This window comes from Harmonia axyridis, chromosome X, assembly GCF_914767665.1.
Source record: "Harmonia axyridis chromosome X, icHarAxyr1.1, whole genome shotgun sequence".
Taxonomy (NCBI): Eukaryota; Metazoa; Arthropoda; class Insecta; order Coleoptera; family Coccinellidae; genus Harmonia; species Harmonia axyridis.
The window spans coordinates 34,199,329-34,214,183 of NC_059508.1; the positions used below are offsets into that span (position 1 = coordinate 34,199,329).

At 43.3% G+C, this 14,855-nt stretch overlaps 2 non-coding genes across 2 annotated transcripts; one reads left to right on the forward strand and one right to left on the reverse strand.

Moving 5' to 3' along the window:
* Nucleotides 1-8,398: 8,398 nt before the first annotated feature.
* LOC123688140 lies at nucleotides 8,399-8,517 on the reverse strand. Its single transcript, XR_006749787.1, has one exon. It is a non-coding gene; the product is annotated as a 5S ribosomal RNA (ribosomal RNA).
* Nucleotides 8,518-12,178: 3,661 nt separating this feature from the next.
* Nucleotides 12,179-14,086, forward strand: LOC123687787. The gene has a single exon (XR_006749495.1). It is a non-coding gene; the product is annotated as a small subunit ribosomal RNA (ribosomal RNA).
* The last annotated feature ends 769 nt before the right edge of the window (nucleotides 14,087-14,855 follow it).

A 14,855-nucleotide genomic window follows, 5' to 3' on the forward strand; every position in this document is an offset into this window, starting at 1 on the left:
CTACGGTACGTGGACCGACCCAAGATGCACACGATAATTTTAGCTGACTTCATGCCGAAAAGTCGGTTCACGTCATGCATCGGTATCTTAAATCGCGCCGTAAAGTCGTTCACGTCATGCATCGGTATCTTAAATCGAGCCGAAAAGTCGGCTCACGTCATGCATCGGCGTCTTTTTTTTGTGCCACCGATGCATGACGTGAACGACCCTAGGGCGCGATTTAAAGCCATACCGATGCATGACGTGAACGACTTTTCGGCTCGATTTAAGATACCGATGCATGACGTGAACGACTTTACGGCGCGATTTAAGATACCGATGCATGACGTGAACGACTTTACGGCGCGATTTAAGATACCGATGCATGACGTGAACGACTTTACGGCGCGATTTAAAGCTATACCGATGCATGACGTAAACAAGATCACACCGATGCAGCACGTTAACATTAAAGCCCGCCTAATCCGATCGATGGAGGCCGTCTCGAGTGTCCAACTTGCTCACAAGAGCCGAGAAACAAACCGATGCATCACGTAGACAAGATCGTACCGAATGTTAACACAATCCAGAAGGAAATAATCTTAGATGAATATCGATTCTGATTATTGATTTTTCTTTCGCGATATTGATAGAAGACATCTGAATGAATTTCGAATTAATTCCGAAATCAAAAAAATATTTTCAATAAATTTTTTTTTCTAGAGTACCTCGGTCTTTTCTATTTTTTTCCAAGTTTCGTACGTCAATCAACATACATCCCAGAAAAAATCATCTCTCTAACTATCCTGGTTCAAAAGTTGTATCGGAACATTTCACGTCGAAAAAGAACATAGGCGAAAAAGGACGTGAACATTATTCCTTATAAAAACCAAACCCGACCATGGATTTTGATTCTGATTGTTGATTATCGCTATTAGAACACATTAGGAGGCAACCAAATCAAATTTGAGAAAATTCCACGATCAGAAAATTTTTTTCGAAAAAAAAAAAAAAATTCGAGAACACCTCGGTCATGGCAAGTTATTTCCCACAATCCATTCCCCAATCAACGTACATCCCAGAAAAAATCATCTCTCTAACTATCCTGGTTCAAAAGTTGTATCGGAACATTTTCACGTCGAAAATATATCTCTAAGTCCAGACCGATGCACCACGTAATCTCGGGCAGACCGATGCACAACGTAAATGACGATCGGGACCGGGGCGATCGGTCGTATCTGACACCGCCGGCTCGGTTCTAACATCGTCAATGAGTCGGGGTTGAAAAAAAGGACGTGAACATTATTCCTTATAAAAACCAAACCCGACCATGGATTTTGATTCTGATTGTTGATTATCGCTATTAGAACACATTAGGAGGCAACCAAATCAAATTTGAGAAAATTCCACGATCAGAAAATTTTTTTCGAAAAAAAAAAAAAAATTCGAGGACACCTCGGTCATGGCAAGTTATTTTCCACAATCCATTCCCCAATCGACGTACATCACAGAAAAAATCATCTCTCTAACTATCCTGGTTCAAAAGTTGTATCGGAACATTTTCACGTCGAAAATATATCTCTAAGTCCAGACCGATGCACCACGTAATCTCGGGCAGACCGATGCACAACGTAAATGACGATCGGGACCGGGGCGATCGGTCGTATCTGACACCGCCGGCTCGGTTCTAACATCGTCAATGAGTCGGGGTTGAAAAAAAGGACGTGAACATTTTTCCTTATAAAAATCAAACCCGATCATGGATTTTGATTCTGATTGTTGATTATCGCTATTAGAACATATAAGGAGGCAACCAAATCAAATTTGAGAAAATTCCACGATCAGAAAATTTTTTTCGAAAAAAAAAAAAAATCGTAATCACCTCGGTCATGGCGAGTTATTTTCCGTATTTCATTCCACAATCAACGTACAACATAGAAGAAATCATCTCTCTAACTATCCTGGTTCAAAAGTTGTATCGGAACATTTCACGTCGTAATATCTCGCCAAGTCCAGACCTCGGCGATAGGTAGTATCTGACACCGTCCGCTCGGGACTGACATCGACTTGGACTCGGGCTGATGATGGGGAGGCGTTTAAGGACGTGAACATTTTTCCTTATAAAAATTAAAGTCGACAATGAATATTGATTCTGATTACTGATTTACGCTTTAAAAACACATTAGAAGGCAACCAAATCGAATTTGAGGAAATTCCACGATCAGAAAATTTTTTTCGAAAAAAAAAAAAATCCGAAAAATATTTTTCGATTCCTATTACTGATTTACTCTTTTAGAACACATTAGGAGGCAACCAAATCAAATTTGAGAAAATTCCACAATCAGAAAATTTTTTTCGAAAAAAAAAAAAATTCGAGGACACCTCGGTCATGGCAAGTTATTTTCCACAATCCATTCCCCAATCGACGTACATCACAGAAAAAATCATCTCTCTAACTATCCTGGTTCAAAAGTTGTATCGGAACATTTTCACGTCGAAAATATATCTCTAAGTCCAGACCGATGCACAACGTAAACTAGGGCTGAACCGATGCACCACGTAATATCGGGCAGACCGATGCAGAACGTAAACTCGATCATACCGATGCTTCACGTAATCTCGATCTTACCGATGCACCACGTAAACAAGGGCAGACCGATGCAGAACGTAAAGTAGATCTTACCGATGCACCCCGTAATCTCGATCTTACCGATGCACCACGTAATCTCCATCTTACCGATGCACCACGTGAACTGGATCTTACCGATGCAGAACGTGAATTGGATCTTACCGATGCACCACGTAAACTCGATCATACCGATGCACCACGTAATCTCGGGCAGACCGATGCACAACGTGAATGACGATCGGGACCGGGGCGATCGGTCGTATCTGACACCGCCGGCTCGGTTCTAACATCGTCAATGAGTCGGGGTTGAAAAAAAGGACGTGAACATTTTTCCTTATAAAAATCAAACCCGATCATGGATTTTGATTCTGATTGTTGATTATCGCTATTAGAACATATAAGGAGGCAACCAAATCAAATTTGAGAAAATTCCACGATCAGAAAATTTTTTTCGAAAAAAAAAAAAAAATCGTAATCACCTCGGTCATGGCGAGTTATTTTCCGTATTTCATTCCACAATCAACGTACAACATAGAAGAAATCATCTCTCTAACTATCCTGGTTCAAAAGTTGTATCGGAACATTTCACGTCGTAATATCTCGCCAAGTCCAGACCTCGGCGATAGGTAGTATCTGACACCGTCCGCTCGGGACTGACATCGACTTGGACTCGGGCTGATGATGGGGAGGCGTTTAAGGACGTGAACATTTTTCCTTATAAAAATTAAAGTCGACAATGAATATTGATTCTGATTACTGATTTACGCTTTAAAAACACATTAGAAGGCAACCAAATCGAATTTGAGGAAATTCCACGATCAGAAAATTTTTTTCGAAAAAAAAAAAAATCCGAAAAATATTTTTCGATTCCTATTACTGATTTACTCTTTTAGAACACATTAGGAGGCAACCAAATCAAATTTGAGAAAATTCCACAATCAGAAAATTTTTTTCGAAAAAAAAAAAAATTCGAGGACACCTCGGTCATGGCAAGTTATTTTCCACAATCCATTCCCCAATCGACGTACATCACAGAAAAAATCATCTCTCTAACTATCCTGGTTCAAAAGTTGTATCGGAACATTTTCACGTCGAAAATATATCTCTAAGTCCAGACCGATGCACAACGTAAACTAGGGCTGAACCGATGCACCACGTAATATCGGGCAGACCGATGCAGAACGTAAACTCGATCATACCGATGCTTCACGTAATCTCGATCTTACCGATGCACCACGTAAACAAGGGCAGACCGATGCAGAACGTAAAGTAGATCTTACCGATGCACCACGTAATCTCGATCTTACCGATGCACCACGTAATCTCCATCTTACCGATGCACCACGTGAACTGGATCTTACCGATGCAGAACGTGAATTGGATCTTACCGATGCACCACGTAAACTCGATCATACCGATGCACCACGTAATCTCGGGCAGACCGATGCACAACGTAAATGACGATCGGGACCGGGGCGATCGGTCGTATCTGACACCGCCGGCTCGGTTCTAACATCGTCAATGAGTCGGGGTTGAAAAAAAGGACGTGAACATTTTTCCTTATAAAAATCAAACCCGATCATGGATTTTGATTCTGATTGTTGATTATCGCTATTAGAACATATAAGGAGGCAACCAAATCAAATTTGAGAAAATTCCACGATCAGAAAATTTTTTTCGAAAAAAAAAAAAAAATCGTAATCACCTCGGTCATGGCGAGTTATTTTCCGTATTTCATTCCACAATCAACGTACAACATAGAAGAAATCATCTCTCTAACTATCCTGGTTCAAAAGTTGTATCGGAACATTTCACGTCGTAATATCTCGCCAAGTCCAGACCTCGGCGATAGGTAGTATCTGACACCGTCCGCTCGGGACTGACATCGACTTGGACTCGGGCTGATGATGGGGAGGCGTTTAAGGACGTGAACATTTTTCCTTATAAAAATTAAAGTCGACAATGAATATTGATTCTGATTACTGATTTACGCTTTAAAAACACATTAGAAGGCAACCAAATCGAATTTGAGGAAATTCCACGATCAGAAAATTTTTTTCGAAAAAAAAAAAAATCCGAAAAATATTTTTCGATTCCTATTACTGATTTACTCTTTTAGAACACATTAGGAGGCAACCAAATCAAATTTGAGAAAATTCCACAATCAGAAAATTTTTTTCGAAAAAAAAAAAAATTCGAGGACACCTCGGTCATGGCAAGTTATTTTCCACAATCCATTCCCCAATCGACGTACATCACAGAAAAAATCATCTCTCTAACTATCCTGGTTCAAAAGTTGTATCGGAACATTTTCACGTCGAAAATATATCTCTAAGTCCAGACCGATGCACAACGTAAACTAGGGCTGAACCGATGCACCACGTAATATCGGGCAGACCGATGCAGAACGTAAACTCGATCATACCGATGCTTCACGTAATCTCGATCTTACCGATGCACCACGTAAACAAGGGCAGACCGATGCAGAACGTAAAGTAGATCTTACCGATGCACCACGTAATCTCGATCTTACCGATGCACCACGTAATCTCCATCTTACCGATGCACCACGTGAACTGGATCTTACCGATGCAGAACGTGAATTGGATCTTACCGATGCACCACGTAAACTCGATCTTACCGATGCACCACGTAATCTCGATCTTACCGATGCACCACGTGAACTGGATCTTACCGATGCAGAACGTGAATTGGATCTTACCGATGCACCACGTAAACTCGATCATACCGATGCACCACGTAATCTCGGGCAGACCGATGCACAACGTAAATGACGATCGGGACCGGGGCGATCGGTCGTATCTGACACCAGCCGGCTCGGTTCTAACATCGTCAATGAGTCGGGGTTGAAAAAAAGGACGTGAACATTTTTCCTTATAAAAATCAAACCCGATCATGGATTTTGATTCTGATTGTTGATTATCGCTATTAGAACATATAAGGAGGCAACCAAATCAAATTTGAGAAAATTCCACGATCAGAAAATTTTTTTCGAAAAAAAAAAAAAAATCGTAATCACCTCGGTCATGGCGAGTTATTTTCCGTATTTCATTCCACAATCAACGTACAACATAGAAGAAATCATCTCTCTAACTATCCTGGTTCAAAAGTTGTATCGGAACATTTCACGTCGTAATATCTCGCCAAGTCCAGACCTCGGCGATAGGTAGTATCTGACACCGTCCGCTCGGGACTGACATCGACTTGGACTCGGGCTGATGATGGGGAGGCGTTTAAGGACGTGAACATTTTTCCTTATAAAAATTAAAGTCGACAATGAATATTGATTCTGATTACTGATTTACGCTTTAAAAACACATTAGAAGGCAACCAAATCGAATTTGAGGAAATTCCACGATCAGAAAATTTTTTTCGAAAAAAAAAAAAAATCCGAAAAATATTTTTCGATTCCTATTACTGATTTACTCTTTTAGAACACATTAGGAGGCAACCAAATCAAATTTGAGAAAATTCCACAATCAGAAAATTTTTTTCGAAAAAAAAAAAAATTCGAGGACACCTCGGTCATGGCAAGTTATTTTCCACAATCCATTCCCCAATCGACGTACATCACAGAAAAAATCATCTCTCTAACTATCCTGGTTCAAAAGTTGTATCGGAACATTTTCACGTCGAAAATATATCTCTAAGTCCAGACCGATGCACAACGTAAACTAGGGCTGAACCGATGCACCACGTAATATCGGGCAGACCGATGCAGAACGTAAACTCGATCATACCGATGCTTCACGTAATCTCGATCTTACCGATGCACCACGTAAACAAGGGCAGACCGATGCAGAACGTAAAGTAGATCTTACCGATGCACCACGTAATCTCGATCTTACCGATGCACCACGTAATCTCCATCTTACCGATGCACCACGTGAACTGGATCTTACCGATGCAGAACGTGAATTGGATCTTACCGATGCACCACGTAAACTCGATCTTACCGATGCACCACGTAATCTCAATCTTACCGATGCACCACGTGAACTGGATCTTACCGATGCAGAACGTGAATTGGATCTTACCGATGCACCACGTAAACTCGATCATACCGATGCACCACGTAATCTCGGGCAGACCGATGCACAACGTAAATGACGATCGGGACCGGGGCGATCGGTCGTATCTGACACCGCCGGCTCGGTTCTAACATCGTCAATGAGTCGGGGTTGAAAAAAAGGACGTGAACATTTTTCCTTATAAAAATCAAACCCGATCATGGATTTTGATTCTGATTGTTGATTATCGCTATTAGAACATATAAGGAGGCAACCAAATCAAATTTGAGAAAATTCCACGATCAGAAAATTTTTTTCGAAAAAAAAAAAAAAATCGTAATCACCTCGGTCATGGCGAGTTATTTTCCGTATTTCATTCCACAATCAACGTACAACATAGAAGAAATCATCTCTCTAACTATCCTGGTTCAAAAGTTGTATCGGAACATTTCACGTCGTAATATCTCGCCAAGTCCAGACCTCGGCGATAGGTAGTATCTGACACCGTCCGCTCGGGACTGACATCGACTTGGACTCGGGCTGATGATGGGGAGGCGTTTAAGGACGTGAACATTTTTCCTTATAAAAATTAAAGTCGACAATGAATATTGATTCTGATTACTGATTTACGCTTTAAAAACACATTAGAAGGCAACCAAATCGAATTTGAGGAAATTCCACGATCAGAAAATTTTTTTCGAAAAAAAAAAAAATCCGAAAAATATTTTTCGATTCCTATTACTGATTTACTCTTTTAGAACACATTAGGAGGCAACCAAATCAAATTTGAGAAAATTCCACAATCAGAAAATTTTTTTCGAAAAAAAAAAAAATTCGAGGACACCTCGGTCATGGCAAGTTATTTTCCACAATCCATTCCCCAATCGACGTACATCACAGAAAAAATCATCTCTCTAACTATCCTGGTTCAAAAGTTGTATCGGAACATTTTCACGTCGAAAATATATCTCTAAGTCCAGACCGATGCACAACGTAAACTAGGGCTGAACCGATGCACCACGTAATATCGGGCAGACCGATGCAGAACGTAAACTCGATCATACCGATGCTTCACGTAATCTCGATCTTACCGATGCACCACGTAAACAAGGGCAGACCGATGCAGAACGTAAAGTAGATCTTACCGATGCACCACGTAATCTCGATCTTACCGATGCACCACGTAATCTCCATCTTACCGATGCACCACGTGAACTGGATCTTACCGATGCAGAACGTGAATTGGATCTTACCGATGCACCACGTAAACTCGATCTTACCGATGCACCACGTAATCTCAATCTTACCGATGCACCACGTGAACTGGATCTTACCGATGCAGAACGTGAATTGGATCTTACCGATGCACCACGTAAACTCGATCTTACCGATGCACCACGTAATCTCAATCTTACCGATGCACCACGTGAACTGGATCTTACCGATGCAGAACGTGAATTGGATCTTACCGATGCACCACGTAAACTCGATCTTACCGATGCACCACGTAATCTCAATCTCACCGATGCACCACGTGAACTGGATCTTACCGATGCAGAACGTGAATTGGATCTTACCGATGCACCACGTAAACTCGATCTTACCGATGCACCACGTAATCTCGATCTTACCGATGCACCACGTAATCTCAATCTTACCGATGCATCACGTAATCTCGATCTTACCGATGCAGAACGTAAACTCGATCATACCGATGCACCACGTTATCTCGGCAGACCGATGCAGAACGTAAAAAAAAAGCTTACAGCACGCGGTGTTCCCAAGCGGTCACCCATCCAAGTACTAACCGCGCCCGACGCTGCTTGGCTTCAGTGTTCTGACGAGAACTGGCAATTTCAGCGTGGTATGGCCGTAAACAACATATATTGCGATATTTTCTATGATATCTCACTTTTTGGGAGCGGAAAGGACGTGAACGTTTTTCCTCATAAAAAATGAAATAACTTTTGGATATTAATTCTGATTGTTGATTTAAGCTTTAAGAACACATTAGGACATATCTCAATGAAATTTGAGGGATTTCCGAAATCGAAAAATATTTTTCGAAAAAAAAAAAAAATCCCAGAAGACCTCGGTCATCTCAAGTTTATTTCCATATTCTATTACACAATCAACGTACATCACAAAAGGAACCATCTCTCTAACTATCACAGTTAAATTTTTGTATCGGAACATTTCACGTCGGAATATCTCGCTAAGTCCAGACCGGGGAGATCGGTCGCATCTGACACCGTCCGCTCCGGTCTAACATCGTCTTGGAGTCGGGGTAACGATGGAGAGGCGTTTAAGGACGTGAACATTTTTCCTTATAAAAATTAAAGTCGACAATGAATATTGATTCTGATTACTGATTTACTCTTTTAGAACACATTAGAAGGCAACGCAATCAGATTTGAGGAAATTTCAAGATCAGAAAATTTTTTTCGAAAAAAAAAAAAATTCAAGAACACCTGGGTCATGGCAAGTTATTTCCCACAATCCATTCCACAATCAACGTACAACATAGAAGAAATCATCTCTCTAACTATCCTGGTTCAAAAGTTGTATCGGAACATTTCACGTCGAAATACCTCGCCAAGTCCAGACCGGGGCGATAGGTAGTATCTGACACCGTCCGCTCGGGACTGACATCGACTTGGACTCGGGCTAATGATGGGGAGGCGTTTAAGGACGTGAACATTTTTCCTTATAAAAATTAAAGTCGACAATGAATATTGATTCTGATTACTGATTTACGCTTTAAAAACACATTAGAAGGCAACCAAATCAAATTTGAGGAAATTCCAAAATCAGAAAATTTTTTTTCAAAAAAAAAAAAATCCGAAAAATATTTTTCGATTCTGATTACTGATTTACTCTTTTAGAACACATTAGAAGGCAACGAAATCAAATTTGAGTAAAATCCAAAATCAGAAAATATTTTTCGAAAAAAAAAAAAAAATTCGAGAACACCTCGGTCATGGCAAGTTATTTTCCACAATCCATTCCCCAATCAACGTACATCCCAGAAAAAATCATCTCTCTAACTATCCTGGTTCAAAAGTTGTATCGGAACATTTTCACGTCGAAAATATATCTCTAAGTCCAGACCGATGCAGAACGTAAACTCGATCATACCGATGCTTCACGTAATCTCGATCTTACCGATGCACAACGTAAACTAGATCACACCGATGCAGAACGTAAACTCGATCTCACCGATGCACCACGTGAACTGGATCTTACCGATGCAGAACGTGAATTGGATCTTACCGATGCACCACGTAAACTCGATCTTACCGATGCACCACGTAATCTCGATCTTACCGATGCACCACGTGAACTGGATCTTACCGATGCAGAACGTGAACTCGATCTTACCGATGCACCACGTAAACTAGGGCTGACCGATGCATCACGTAAACGACGATCGAGAGGCGCGAAAGGACGTGAACGTTTTTCATTATAAAAATTGAAATAAATGATAAATAATGATTCTGATTGTTGATTATCGTTTTTAATATGCATTAGTAGGCAACCAAATGAAATTTGAGGAAATTCCGATAACAGAAAATTTTTTCGAAAAAAAAAAAAATTCATGAAATCCTCGGTCATCGCAAAATATTTACCATATTCTGTTCGATAATCAACGTATATTTAAGAAGGAATCATATCTGTATCTATCTTGGTTCAAATTTTGTATCGGAACATTTTGACCAAAGTCCGAGCTTCGGCCGAAACAGACACCGCTGACCTGGCCTATCGATCGACCGAGAGTCGGGGATAGAGCGTAAGTGTTGTCTGGAGGGGAACCCTGTGCTCTCCTGACATATATAGGGAAGGTGGTCGCGTTGGGCGATGCAGAACGTTTGGATCGGGAATTATATTTTTGGTTCAGCTATTGGAATATGGTTTATTGTTGGTATATATTGGCGAAATAACGTTCTTACTGACTGGGGATATTCATAAAAATGAGTCCGGAGATTTTCAGATCGAAGTCCGAGTGATCCGACTTGGAAGGCGTGTTGGGTGGGTCGAGATGGCTTAGATCGATCAGACGAGGCGGGCTAAGTGTTGACGTCATGCATCGGTCCATTTTCAGATTGAGTCCGAGTAATCCGACTTTGAAAGAGTGTTGGGTGCGTCGAGACTGTTTAGATAGATCGGACGAGGCGGACTAGGTGTTAACGACATGCATCGGTATATTTTCTGATCGGAGTCCGAAGAAATCGGCCCTAGTAGGCGCAGCGGACGGTCGAGACGGCCTCGGTGGGTCGGATCGATCGGGAAAAGTTTGCTAAATCGTGTCTGGAGGGGAACCTTGGGTTCTCCTGACATATATAGGGGATAAGGTTTGGGTGAACGATTCTTCACGTAAAAGTTGAGTAATTTATTTTTCGATAAGCTTTTGGATATTGATGAGAAGTATATGTATATCTTCGATTAAAAGAATTCTTACCGTCTCGATGTATATTATATTAGATATATAAGAAATAGTTAACGTGATGCATCGGCCGATTTCCGGATCGGAGTTCGAGAGATGCGACTTTCGATGCGCGATGGGTGGATCGAGACGGCCTAGATCGATCGGACGAGGCGGACTAGGTGTTAACGACATGCATCGGCGGATTTTCTGATCGGAGTCCGAAGAAATCAGCTCTAGTAGGCGCGGCGAACGGTCGAAACGGCCTCGATCGATCGGACGAGGCGGACTAGGTGTTAACGACATGCATCGGCGGATTTTCTGATCGGAGTCCGAAGAAATCAGCTCTAGTAGGCGCGGCGAACGGTCGAAACGGCCTCGGTGGGTCGGATCGATCGGGAAAAGTTTGCTAAATCGTGTCTGGAGGGGAATCCGGGTTCTCCTGACATATATAGAAGGGGTGGAGAATGGGTCCTGTCCTAGACTGTTTGGAGTTCTTTTTAGGATGATATTCAGTTGGTAAGTGGTAGACCCGAATCCGACCTCGGCGTTTGGGTACTGGCAAGGTGTGTTGGTTTCGGCTTTCGCATCTTGGGTCGCTTTCGTCAACCTCATGCAGCGAGGTCGCGGTCCGCTTCGTCTCTTTGTAGTCGAATGGCCTTTAAGCGACCAACCTTAAAATCGTGATCCTCTGCCCGTTGCGGGTTATGTTCACAAAAAATTTGCAACCACTCAATTCGTTCCGAGCGACAAATATTGTTGAATCTCGAATCACCGTGTCGTTATATTCACATGTATAGCGAAGGGTCGAGATGGAATGTGTATAAGAATTAGTTGATAGCCGGGGGTTCGTATTATATATGGACGCCTTGGCGAGGGATTGTTTCTAGAAACTTTCTCATTTTTGATCGGTGTTTTGTCCGAGATGATGATGATGTATATATAGCTTGAGTCTCATGCTGACTGGGGGCTGTTACGTCGTTTCGTCGAGGACTTGCACTTACTGATGTGCGGCGCTAGTCGAAGTCAATCGACATGGCTAGTGCCACATGACGAGAGGCGAACAGGGTTTGGCCATACCGGCAATCTCGTGGACCGATCGTATAAGCACGCAGTTCCCTGGTTGATCCTGCCAGTAGTCATATGCTTGTCTCAAAGATTAAGCCATGCATGTCTCAGTACAAGCCAAATTAAGGTGAAACCGCGAAAGGCTCATTAAATCAGTTATGGTTCCTTAGATCGTACCCACATTTACTTGGATAACTGTGGTAATTCTAGAGCTAATACATGCAAATAGAGCTCCGACCGGGAACGGAAGGAGCGCTTTTATTAGATCAAAACCAATAGGTGGCGGGTTCGCTCGTCATCGTACAATTTGGTGACTCTGAATAACTTTAAGCTGATCGCATGGTCTCGTACCGGCGACGCATCTTTCAAATGTCTGCCTTATCAACTGTCGATGGTAGGTTCTGCGCCTACCATGGTTGTTACGGGTAACGGGGAATCAGGGTTCGATTCCGGAGAGGGAGCCTGAGAAATGGCTACCACATCCAAGGAAGGCAGCAGGCGCGCAAATTACCCACTCCCAGATCGGGGAGGTAGTGACGAAAAATAACGATACGGGACTCATCCGAGGCCCCGTAATCGGAATGAGTACACTCTAAACCCTTTAACGAGGATCCATTGGAGGGCAAGTCTGGTGCCAGCAGCCGCGGTAATTCCAGCTCCAATAGCGTATATTAAAGTTGTTGCGGTTAAAAAGCTCGTAGTCGAATTTGTGTCTCGCGCCGTCCGGTTCATCGTTCGCGGTGTCAACTGGCGTGTCGCGAGACGTCCTGCCGGCGGGTCGTTCGCAAGGGCGGCCCAAATTGCCCCGCCGCGGTGCTCTTCACTGAGTGTCGAGGTGGGCCGGCACTTTTACTTTGAACAAACTAAGGTGCTTAAAGCAGGCTGAAATTTTGCCAGAATATTTTATGCATGGAATAATGAAACAGGACCTCGATTCTATTTTGTTGGTTTTCGGAACCTCGAGGTAATGATTAACAGGAACGGATGGGGGCATTCGTATTGCGACGTTAGAGGTGAAATTCTTGGATCGTCGCAAGACGGACAGAAGCGAAAGCATTTGCCAAAAACGTTTTCATTGATCAAGAACGAAAGTTAGAGGTTCGAAGGCGATCAGATACCGCCCTAGTTCTAACCATAAACTATGCCAGCTAGCGATCCGCCGACGTTCCTCCGATGACTCGGCGGGCAGCTTCCGGGAAACCAAAGCTTTTGGGTTCCGGGGGAAGTATGGTTGCAAAGCTGAAACTTAAAGGAATTGACGGAAGGGCACCACCAGGAGTGGAGCCTGCGGCTTAATTTGACTCAACACGGGAAACCTCACCAGGCCCGGACACCGGAAGGATTGACAGATTGAGAGCTCTTTCTTGATTCGGTGGGTGGTGGTGCATGGCCGTTCTTAGTTGGTGGAGCGATTTGTCTGGTTAATTCCGATAACGAACGAGACTCTAGCCTGCTAACTAGGCGTATTAGACATCCTCAAAGGCCCCCGGCTTCGGTCGGTGGGTTTTTACTGTCTGCGTACATTATATTCTTCTTAGAGGGACAGGCGGCTTCTAGCCGCACGAGATTGAGCAATAACAGGTCTGTGATGCCCTTAGATGTTCTGGGCCGCACGCGCGCTACACTGAAGGAATCAGCGTGTCTTCCCTGTCCGAGAGGACCGGGTAACCCGTTGATACCTCCTTCGTGCTAGGGATTGGGGCTTGCAATTGTTCCCCATGAACGAGGAATTCCCAGTAAGCGCGAGTCATAAGCTCGCGTTGATTACGTCCCTGCCCTTTGTACACACCGCCCGTCGCTACTACCGATTGAATGATTTAGTGAGGTCTTCGGACCGGTACGCGGTGGCGTTTCGGCGTCACCGCTGTTGCTGGGAAGATGACCAAACTTGATCATTTAGAGGAAGTAAAAAGTCGTAACAAGGTTTCCGTAGGTGAACCTGCGGAAGGATCATTAACAAGATTTGTTTTGTGCGTATTTCATTATACAAACAAAAACATAAATCAAGTTTTAGAAACCGAAACCGTCATCGTCGATCAAGCAGTTGGCTCGAGGTAGCTTCAATCGATCGGATTAGCCTTCCTTAACATTTTGTGGGAGCGGCGCCGTGAGATAATAGTGAGCTATCACGTTGCCCGATCGACGTTAAACATCTGGTCGGCGTCTCCTCTTGGCTTACGTCCGTCGTTTCAGAACGATCGCAGATTATGTGAGCATTTGGTTAGACGATTATGACCGGAACCCTATATGGATGCGATCGTTTAGACCGATTATCCGGGTACCTAGAACGCACGTAGAGTTTTGTGGTTGGGCGAAGTTTCGTGATGTGCACGGAACGAGGAGCCGGCCGCTGGCTTTGCGTTCGTGTGGTTGGGCGAAGTTTCGTGATGTTTACGAGATGAGGAGCCGGCCGCCTATGTCGGCGTTTGTGGTTGGGCGAAGTTCCTTGACGGAACGAGGAGCCGGCTGCTTATGCTGACGTTCGTGGTTGGGCGAAGTCTTGTGATATCCTCGAAACGAGGAGCCGGCCGCACGTGTGTGCAGCCTTCGTTGTAGGTCCATGTTTAGAGATGCTCACGAAATGAGGAGCCGGCCGCTTATGTCGGCGTTTGTGGTTGGGCGAAGTTCCTTGATGGAACGAGGAGCCGGCTGCTTATGCTGACGTTCGTAGTTGGGCGAAGTCTCGTGATGTGCTCGGAATAAGGATTCGAAGCGCTTGGATTGC